This window comes from Salvia miltiorrhiza, chromosome 3, assembly GCF_028751815.1.
Source record: "Salvia miltiorrhiza cultivar Shanhuang (shh) chromosome 3, IMPLAD_Smil_shh, whole genome shotgun sequence".
NCBI classification, from domain to species: domain Eukaryota; kingdom Viridiplantae; phylum Streptophyta; class Magnoliopsida; order Lamiales; family Lamiaceae; genus Salvia; species Salvia miltiorrhiza.
The window spans coordinates 21174633-21185510 of NC_080389.1; the positions used below are offsets into that span (position 1 = coordinate 21174633).

General features: G+C 39.9%; 1 non-coding gene across 1 annotated transcript; it reads left to right on the forward strand.

Moving 5' to 3' along the window:
- Window positions 1-632: 632 nt before the first annotated feature.
- LOC131019275 (small nucleolar RNA R71) lies at window positions 633-739 on the forward strand. The gene has a single exon (XR_009100194.1). It is a non-coding gene; the product is annotated as a small nucleolar RNA R71 (small nucleolar RNA).
- The last annotated feature ends 10139 nt before the right edge of the window (window positions 740-10878 follow it).

Consider the following 10878-nt stretch of genomic DNA (forward strand, 5'->3'; position numbering starts at 1 on the left):
GCTTAGACAACGCTGAAAAGTTTTGCTCCATGTTGGAGATTTTGGTCCCCATGTTTGCCGAATTTGTCTCCATCCCAGTGACCTTCACCAATACTTGCTTTATCATTTCCTCCATTGAATCTTTCTTTGGCTCATTGATTACTCCTCCACTAGACACAGAAAACCCAGGTGGAGGCTGCACAACACTGTTGGGATTTGAATAGGAAAAATTTGGATGATTCCTATTATTAGGATGATACGGTGGATTTCCGCCCTGATGTCCCTAATAGTTTGGTCTATTGAATTGGTACTGCTGCTGGACATAATTAGCATCTTCAAACTGTGACACATCAGATAAACTCGGATGCTGAGGAATTTTAGCTAGCAATGCTTTTCTCTCCAACTCATACTGCTTTTGAAGAGCTTCATATTTCTCCTTAAAATCATCTCTCTCCTCATGCACAGCTGCAATTCTTCTAGTAGAATTTCTGTCATTCGGCCATTGATAACTATTGGAGGCCATCTCTTCTATCACACGATAAGCCTCCCTTGTATTTCTATGGAGAAGACATCCACCTGCAGTAGCATCCACCATACTTTTTGTTAGACCAGTCAAACCATTATAAAAGTGAATGATTTGCTGATCCTCCGTGAAACCATGTTGTGGACAGTTCCTGAGCAGCTCACGAAATCTTTCCCAGGCATCATGAATGGTCTCATCTCCTAGCTGGGAAAAGTGAGAAATCTCCGCAATGATTTTCTGAGCTTTAGAAGCAGGAAAGTATTTTGCCAGGAAAGCTCTACACAAATCCTCCCATCCAGTAATAGCACCTCTGTCCAAACTCTTGAACCATTCCTTCGCTCTGTCCCTGAGAGAGAATCCAAACATCTTCATTCTGATGGCATCTGGTGGCACTCCATTCTGCTTAATAGTGTCGCAGATATCTAGAAACTGAGTAATGTGAGCATGCGGGTTTTCGGAAGCCATTCCACTAAACTGTTCAGCTTGCACCATGTTTATCAATCCCGGCTTCAGCTCGAACGTGGTAGCCTGCACAGTTGGTCCCCATCTGCCTCCTTGAAATTGATCAACCCGAGGCTGATACATGTGATTCAGTGGTGGCTCTGGTGGAGGAGTCCGGTTGCGCTCTCTCTCTTCGTCTAGCTGCCTCTGAAGGTGTGTCACGGCTCGCACAAGAGTTTCAAGGTCCATGTTATTCTGTTGCTCTGCCATTGCTTGCTTCTTCTTTTCGCGGTTGTCTCTTTTGTACTGCTTTTCGATTTCCAAGTTCAAAGGCGCTAGATGTTCCTTTCCTTTGGATCTCGTGATCATACACGCCTGAGACAACAAACAAAAACAGAAATTTAAAAAACTAGAAAAATAAAAAAAATAAACTTATAACACCTGAAATAATGCTTAAGTCTAATTAGAAATATTAAAGTCAATTCTAAACAGTCCCCGGCAACGGCGCCAAAAAGTTGATCACTAAATTATTAGCAACAAATTACCGCAACTAACACGGTGCAATTGCAGCACAAAATCAGTAACCGAGTATCGTATCCACAGGGACTATTATAACGAATTACTCTAAGTAATCCTAATTAAACTATAGTAATATTCAGGCAACGAAAGGTAGAGATTGGTTGACGTAAATTAAAACGCAAATAGAAACTAATAAAAATACGTAGATAAATTCAAATATGGAAAACTCTGACCCTAGGGATGTATTTTCACCAATCAACTACATGCATTCAACCTATTGATTCAATTACCAATTTTAATCCAACCCTGATGAAAGATCACTATATTATCCACAAGCGTCTCTAACGACCACCTATGAACGTAGATTAATTAATCCCTTTTCACATTCAAGACTCCAAGGAATAAATTAACTCCCAATAGCACATAAAGAATAGCTTCCTATAGCTTCACCTATCGCATTCAAGACTCAAGGCTAACACTATATCATGCATTCCTGAATCGGCTGAACAATTATCGCATTCAAGACTCAAACTGAACAGCTAGACATGTAAATCATTGATCAGATAATTCACAATAGATTAAGCACCAGGAATCATGAATCACAAGTTGGAGGGAAAATTGATATCAATAAATCATACACACATAATTAATCAGCTATATACAAACCCTAGGTTCAGATTAACGAACTAGCTGGACATCATAAAATAAAATAAAAGCATAAATAAAAGAAAGCAATTGAAATAAATAAAATAGATAAAACCCGGAAGAAATTCTGGATGAACAGCTTGAATCTTGAATCTTGCAGGAAAATAAATCTAATCTATGAAAGCATTAAAATCCTAAGTCTAAAACTGAAAAATATGAAAAGAGGTAAAGAGATGTGAAAAGATGTGTCTAATAGGTCAGGGAAAGGACCTATATATAGGCACAGGAGATAAATACAGTGTAGAGCTCGAAAATACTGATAAAATCCGAAAATCCCGCAAAATCCCGAAAATTCGGAAATTCCCGTCGGGCACTATTCACTGTTGTGCGCGACTTTCTTGTTTCGGCCATATCTTCCTCGTCCGAACTCGGATTTGCGAACCGTTTGCGTCTACGAACTCGTATCGAGACGAACTACGACTTTCATTAAGATCAACAGTCCAAATTCGAACTCCATATTTCTGTAAAATTCATCAAAGTACGAGAAAGTAACATATTTCACAAGATAAAGCAATTTAAGCACAAAACAATCATCAAACACTCAATTTCCTATCAAATTTACATCATAAGAACACTAAAAACAATGGAAACATGAGTGTTATCAGTTGTTCTTTCTGAAACTGAACTGATTTCAGTTTCTGACTGATGTAGTTGTTCTTTCCCCTGGACTGGTGAGGAATATTCTTCTTGATTCCTGATGTTCCTTTCCCGATCTTTGACTGAAATCTGCTTCCAAGTCTTCTCAGTAGGATGATCTGGTTGGGGGCCTCCTTTGCTCGTCTGTAGCTCCGTGGAGGTGGAACATTTGTTCTTGCCATCAATTTGCGTTTGTGAACTTCATCCATATCATGATCTCTTGATTCTTCTGATGTGGTGTTTTCAAAAGTATCGTCCTTTGCATTGATCATGACATTCTTTCATTTATCAGCTGCAACATTTCCTCCAATGCTTTCAACAAGGCTTTTTGATGGAAAGTTGCTCATCATGGGAGACTTCATCATGCAGTCCTTGACTGTTTCCTCCAGTTTGTCATTGAGCCTCTTGATTTCATGAGATGCTCTGTCACATTCTGAGTTGGAGATTCTGAGCTTTTCTTCCAGTCGACTGTTCTCCATGATTAGCTGATCAAGACAAGTTTCATCCGGAAAGTAGATGATTGTCTGATTCTTAGCTCGTTCATCATTGATCTCCTTTTCCATTTTCTGATTCTGCTTGAGGAGATCTTTGAATATTTTCCTCAACTGACAGTGATCAGTCATAAGCTGATCGAACTCGTCAGTTTCATCGGCAGAGCTTTCTCCAGATTCTGAGTGGTCTCCTGAAAGCATCAGGAAGTTATCAGTATAAGGAGTCTTTGAATAAGAGATTACCTCTGAGCCATTCATTCCATTGTCGTAGCTGTTGTCGGCCACACTTTCAGTTTCATTGGCCATAAGGGCTTGGCTCTCATCATCTGAGCTGGTAGAGTTGAAGTCGGATGATTCTGATGTGTCTAGGGAGGATTCAGCATCGTCAGCAACCATCACTTTCTTCTTCGCATAACTGCGATCCTTCTTGGCTTTCAGCTCTTTGCGCTCAGATTGAGTCAGTTCAGGGCATTCATTTCGAAATTGCCCTTTCTTTCTGCATCCAAAGCATTCCATGTCTTTGATGTCGTAAGCGGCTGACTTTCTTTCTGCGCTTCGATCAGTGGAATGTCTGGAGTTGCTTTTTCTTTCATTTCCTTTGTAGTGTTGCTTGTGGAACCTTCTGTACTTGCGGAATTTGGACTCCATCTTGTTGAATCTTTCAGTCAACAAAGCGTATTGACTGAAGAAGTCCTCGGGCTTGAGTTCCGCTGGTTCCTTCGTTTGCTTCTTGCTTTCTCTCGCTGAAGCTTTCAGTGCTGCTCTTCTTGAGGTTGATGGACCATCTTCGTCTAATCCTCCAGCCTTCTTGATTCCAAGATTTCTCTGGATGTCGAACTCATTTGCCAAGAGATCAGAGAAGAGCTTGTTTGTCAGGAGCTGATTGAATCCAGGCTTATTCTGATTAGAGCTGGCAAAATCGACCCGGCCTGCCCGTGTTTAGGGCTGGGCTGGGCTGTACAAAATATAGGCCCCAAAAAAACCCGGGCCTAAAAAGCCCGCCCAGTATGCCCGTCGGGCCGACCAGGCTTTGGGGCTAAAAAGCCCGGGGTTTTCGGGCCAAAAAGCCCGCCCACCTTTTTTTTAACTTTTTCATATTTTAGTTATAGTTTAATAACTTTAATTTATTACTTCTTTTCAATTTTCCTTAATAAAAATACTCAATCATATATCAATCGCGAAGAGTAACCGCCTCCAACGAGCTAAAAAGAATAGGCCTAAAGCCGTGCATTTACAGTAATTTACATAAATTCCACAAAATCTATCCAAACCTAGCAATTTTTCAGTAATATTTATTTTACAATAAAAAGCGACCATCATAGATGTTTTTCAAATCCTTGAGGTATAACAGGATTAATTACAAATGCACATTTAGCTGATGTAAATTAAATCAACAGTCTAAAAAATTCAGGCTTAAGGTGCTGTTATCCTTCTTTTCCAAAAAAAAGAGAAAAAAAAATAATTACAGAATTGCTTTTATCTTAGTTTCTTTTTGTGCGAGGCAATTGATCTAGCCTTCAGCCATCAACATTACACAAAATAGATCAAATTACAATCAGGTTCCACGACAAAGTAAAAGAGAGAAAGAAATATACTTGCTATATCATCACCACACAACGCACGAATAACAGAAATATAATCTCTCACGTAGAATATTTTATTGTTTGGACTTTGTTCGCTATTTTATTTTAACACGCCGCAAGTGTACAAGTGCAATTGTGTACAGTAGCAAGCAAGGTCGTATTCCGCAGAGACTAATTATTATCAATTCCTATCCTAAATTATTCTACTCTATCTGGACAAACGAAATTGAGAATTTTATTTTTAAAATAAATAAATAAATAAACACTGGAAAGAAAATAAATCAAGCTGTGAAACAGAGAAACAGATAAGACAAGATTTCCCAAGGCAAAGGTTTCAACAGATTCTCCTAACTAACATGTTCAATTCAATTAATAAGACGATTCCTAAGGCAATCTCTAAGCTAGTCCATACCCACTCTCGTGGCATACAAACCTTTGATTACATGCAAGGCTACCATCCCTGGATCGCACTTCTAACATGTAACTCCTAAAAGTTCCTAGGGTTAACGCCATCACAGTTATCAATTCCCTTTAGAATTAAAATAAATATGTTCTATGTTCTTAGTTCAGGTAATAATTATCATCTCCCGATCTCAAATTAAAACCTATGATTATGGTAAATTGGTGGCCAATCAATAAAGCAAACAATTAAAACAAGAACATAGAAAGGAATAACAATCCAATTAATTGAATCAAACAGTCAGAAATTCAAACCATGTTTACTCCCTAAACCTTGGGAAAAAGGGATTCTAGCCACACATAGACATATGAACTAGAATACAATTCTCAATAAAACAAATAAAACATTCAACAATAAAACCGTAGTCAAATTGAGAATCTTCAGTTCTTGCTCTCGCTCCGTTCTCCGTCTCTCACAGCTCTCAGGAAAAGTAAAATATGATACAAGCTTATAAAAAGCTCTTTTCAATATGTTTCTGGGGAGTATTTATATGCCCTAGGTCTCAAAATATAGGTCAAAACCGTGTAGGATCGAAAAATAGCTGAAATAATAGAAAAATCGCGCAAAAGTTGTGCTGTCACGCGGCCCGAGGCGCGGCCACGCGCCCAGCCCGCATGAGGCTCCGCGAGGTTCAGACAGCTTTGCGCAGCAATTTTGTTTTCGCTCGTTCTCCATTGTCCGAACTCCGATTTACGATCCGTTTGTGCTCAAGAACTCCTCTCGAGACGAAATACAACTTGTATTTCAGCCAATTCTTCCAAATTCTACTTCATTATTTCTGAAAATTCGTTCAAACCACAAGCTAGTGACAAGTTCTTGACCATAAAACAATATAAGCTCAAATAAATAATCAAACACACAAAATCCTCATAACTAAACATCAAATATGATACACCAAGAGGTAAAAATGCATGTTTATCAGACTTGGAGTTTTATTTTTTAGTTTTCATTTATTTGTCGGACTATTTGAATTGAAAATCTATTCATGTTGAATTGTCGATTATTGTAGACTAGTAGGATTTTATATTACTATTTTGTCTATAATTATTATTTAGATTTATTTTAGTTTATTTAATTTTTTGTAAAAAAAAACAGGATTTAGTGAAAAAATTAATTGGGCGGGTTTGGCCCGACCGCCTGGTGGCCCGGTCGAGGCTGGGCCTAAAAAATGAAAGCCCGGTCAATTTCGGGTCGGGCCGGCCCGGTCTGGAAAATCTCGAAAGCCCGCTGGGTCGGGCCGGGCCGGGCCGGCCCGCCCGATTTGGCAGCTTAATTCTGATGAGCGACTGAGTAGATCTGCCATTCTCCTCGTGGCAGTGCTTGAAGAATCTTCAGGTTGATTTCTCGTTGTGTGTACTTGTCCTTCGAGATGGATTGAACTTCATTCAGGATTTGATTGAATCTGAGTTCCATCTCGTCGACAGATTCATTCTTGAGCATGAGGAAGGAGTCGAACTTCTGGCAAACTATGGATAGCTTATTCTCCTTGATTTCCTCGGAACCTACGCACATTCTTTCAAGAATGTCCCACATCTCCTTTGCAGTTCCGCACTTGATGATGTTTGTGACATGCTTGTCAGGAACGGTGCCGGAGATGATGCTTTTGGCGAGGTTGTCTAGCTGATCTTGCTTCCTTTCTTCTGTGGTGAAGTCCGCATTTTTCTTGATCTGGACCTCATCGTATGGATCCCGATAAGGATCAACGGGAACTCTTTTGACGATTTCGGTGATGACGATTGGTCCGTTGGTGATGACTTCCCACATTCGGCAATGTTGGGTAGTGAGGAAGCTTTCAAGCCGAAACTTCCATATGTCGTATTTTTCAATACTAAACATAGGTAGAGAGGATAATCTGCTGTGGTTAGTCTCCATCAAAAAAGAGAGAACAAATAACAACAGATGAAGCAAATAGCAAGCACTTTTTGAAAGAGAAAAGTTTTTCGAGACCTTTGAGAAAAAGGATCTTATTCAATTAGAACCTAATCAGAAACAGAATGTTCTTGCGAACAACCTGCTCTGATACCAATTGTTAGGTTCGGAGGGTCTCGAATAGGTGTATAGGGGGGGATACACCTATGGGCTATTTTTCTCCTCTAAAACAGAGGGATCTCAAGATAGAGATCAAAACAAAACGTTACAAGCAAACTATGGCACCTGTTAACAAAAAGGAGTTTTGACCAAACAGGGTTGTCGACTGATACTAAAAGCTCTTCAGTAAGGAGTTATCAGTTAAGTTACTGGAACTTAACTGATGCACGTAAAGGCTTCAGTCGAGTTTGCTAAAACAGAGATGATATCACTCTTCCTGACTATCAGAGGATAGATCAGTCAGACTGATATCATACGCAGCGGAAATAACTTTGTTTCGTAATAGCCTCGGTTGAGCACGTTGTTAGTCTTAGGTTTCTCTTTGCAGTTATTCAGTATTCAGTTTATCAAACGAAAGAACACAAGTAAGAATGTAAAACAGAAAGCTGTAAATAACACAGAGACTTTTACGTGGTTCGGAAAACACTTCCTACATCCACGGTCGGTTGATCAGACCAACAATCCACTCCGCAAGTGCTTAACTGGTGCACTGCAAACTGAACCGTGTGCTTGCCGGTGATGGAATATTAAATTGAATTAATGTTCCGTTTGCCCGATGATCGTTTCTTGGATTATTATTAATTTATCATACAACGATTAATCTTAAACATGCTCCTATGAATTTAACAGCTGCACATAGGTGTTAGGAATACTTACTTGTAAAGCGGATGCAGAGGTCGTTGATGATCGTATCGAAAGACTCCAGTTCTGATCTTCTCGACTGTATCCCGCTCAACTTTCACCGTTGGATGGACAACGAGCTATGAAAGTCCCAAGCTAGAATTCACCCTACACGTTCTGCGCCTCCTTTCTGCTCTCAAAACCCTAATAATTATCAGTGTGTGTTTCCTGAGAGCTGACAACTGTATTTTATAATAAAATACAAGGGAGGGGGCGCCAGATATGAGTGAGGGGCGATTTCTAGCCCTACTTGGGCTAGGAGACATTGGGCCAGTCCAGGGACCAGATACAAGGAATAAAGATGGGCCTCAAATAAATTAATTTATCTATGGTCGGCCCAGACCATAATTAATTTATAAATATCAGTTATTCCACTAGAGAACCGATACTGACTTACCCCTTTATTGCCGGTGATGAGTCGGGGCTTGTATTTAGACTTATTAAATCATCGTATTTAAAATATCCGACATCCATTAATTAATTATAGCTCTGACAGCCTTAATTAATTAATCTCTTTGTAATCCTTAAGCAGTACCACTCAAAACTTATTATTGCGCCTGAACTTAATCAACTTGCAGGGTTTAACGCAATAAACATTATTGAGCTCCTTAAGGGGATGTCATTAACCTCTATCGGATACGAGTACTAATACAGATAATCAAATATCATATGTTAATCGCTATCACCCAAGATACAGAGTACTCAAGTTACTATATAACTCTCACCCATAGTAAGTCAAAGTGATAAGCGAATCAACATATATATCTGAAATCTTATCAGTATTAAGATCTTATAAGTTACCGAGATCTTGATTCTTCACTTAAGTCAGAAAGAAGAATACATCTCACTGTGGTCCTATCAATACCTTATGACGTACCAGTATGGATAAGTAATCAAGACAAACTACTTCCATCTATACCGCAGCCTAAACCAATAACTTGTCCTAGAGTTATTTCGGCTGTGATTATATTATATCTCTTAAGGTTATTCCAATTATACGGTCTTCTGTGATCTACAACACACCATATAATCTACTTATGTAGAGATAAAGAACATACATATGCAATCATGAACCCAATCAGATAGGAGATAAAATAGTGAACACAGGAATCATTGTATACAAGCATAAAACGTTCTTGCTTTCAGTATACAAATCCAACAATCTCCCACTTATACTAAAGCAAAACTTTTAGTATACAATGTGTCTAAATACTAGCTATTACAACAATCACTTCACTTCTTCTCCCACTTATACTGAAAGTTTTTCTCTAAGTGGGTGGCATCAACCGCAATCCCATCCCTCGAGTATGCTTCTCGTTGGCCTTTTGCGGCAAGCTCTTCGTGAAAGGTTCAGCTAAGTTCTCCAATGTATCAATCTTCTCAACTAGCACATCTCCTCTGCTTACGATTTCTCGTATGATGTGGTACTTTCTCTCTATGTGTTTGGTCGAATTGTGGCTCCTGGGTTCCTTAGAATTTGCCACTGCACCCGAGTTATCACAATAAATTATGATACTCTTAGGCAAATAAGGCACCACTCCTAGATCCAAGAGGTAGTTTCGGAACCATACAGCCTCCTTAGCAGCTTCAGAAGCAGCTACATATTCGGCTTCCATGGTGAAGTCTGCAATACATTTTTGCTTTGCACTCCGCCATGATACGGCTCCACCTCCCAAGGTAAACACATAGCCAGAGGTAGATCTCTTCTCATCCCGGTCAGCCTGGAAATCCGAATCGGTGTAACCCAAAGGAGATAGATTGTCTGATTGATAAACTAGCCTATAATCTCGAGTCCTTTTCAGGTACTTGAGAATATGCTTTACCGCAGTCCAGGGTTCGACTTAGGACACATGTCCTTAGACAGAGGAATGCCATGTCTGAAAGGTAGCAAGCCTTTCTTGGCAGTTTGCATGCTAAAACGAGGAGGATATCATCTACATAAAGTGCAAGGAAAACCACGTCGCCATTGGCATCTAACCGGTACACGCAACTTTCGTTTTCACAACGAGTAAATCCATAGGATTTAATCACCTCGTCAAAACGCTTGTTCCATGACCTCGAAGCTTGCTTAAGTCCATAAATGGACTTCTTTAGCTTCCAAACAAGATGCTCTTCGCCCTTTTTCACAAACCCTTCGGGTTACTGCATATAAATGTCCCTTCTTTCTTCAAGGAAACCGTTTAGAAAAGCGGTTTTGACATCCATTTGCCAAATCTCAAGGTTCATGTGGGCTGCTATGGCAAGGAGTATTCGGATAGACTTAAGCATGGCAACCGGCGAAAAGGTTTCATCATAATCTATACCCTATTCCTGGGTATAACCTTTCGCCACCAGTCTAGCTTCAAAAGCTGCGACTTCGCCATCCGAATCTCGCTTTCTCTTATATACCCATCTACTACCTATAGCCTCGAAGCCATCAGGTAGTTCAGTTTTCTCGTATACATCCATAGCAGTCATGGATTCTATTTCAGAAACCATGGCATCGTACCAAGAATCTGCATCCAGATCTTTCATCGCTTGTCTATAGTTATCAGGGTCGACATCCTTTTGTTCATCAACAGGAAGAAGATCCGAAGACTCTCCCAAGAACATAACTCGATCGGGTTGAATTATAACCCTCCCACTACGACGAAGCGGTGGTGGTACAGCTGTGACAATGGTTTGTGCAGTATCCTGTGGTGCATTCACTTGCACACTTGGCTGGGGTGATGGAATCGCCTGTCCATTGCCTTCGATTTCTTGAAGAACAATCTCGGACTTAGATTTGTGATT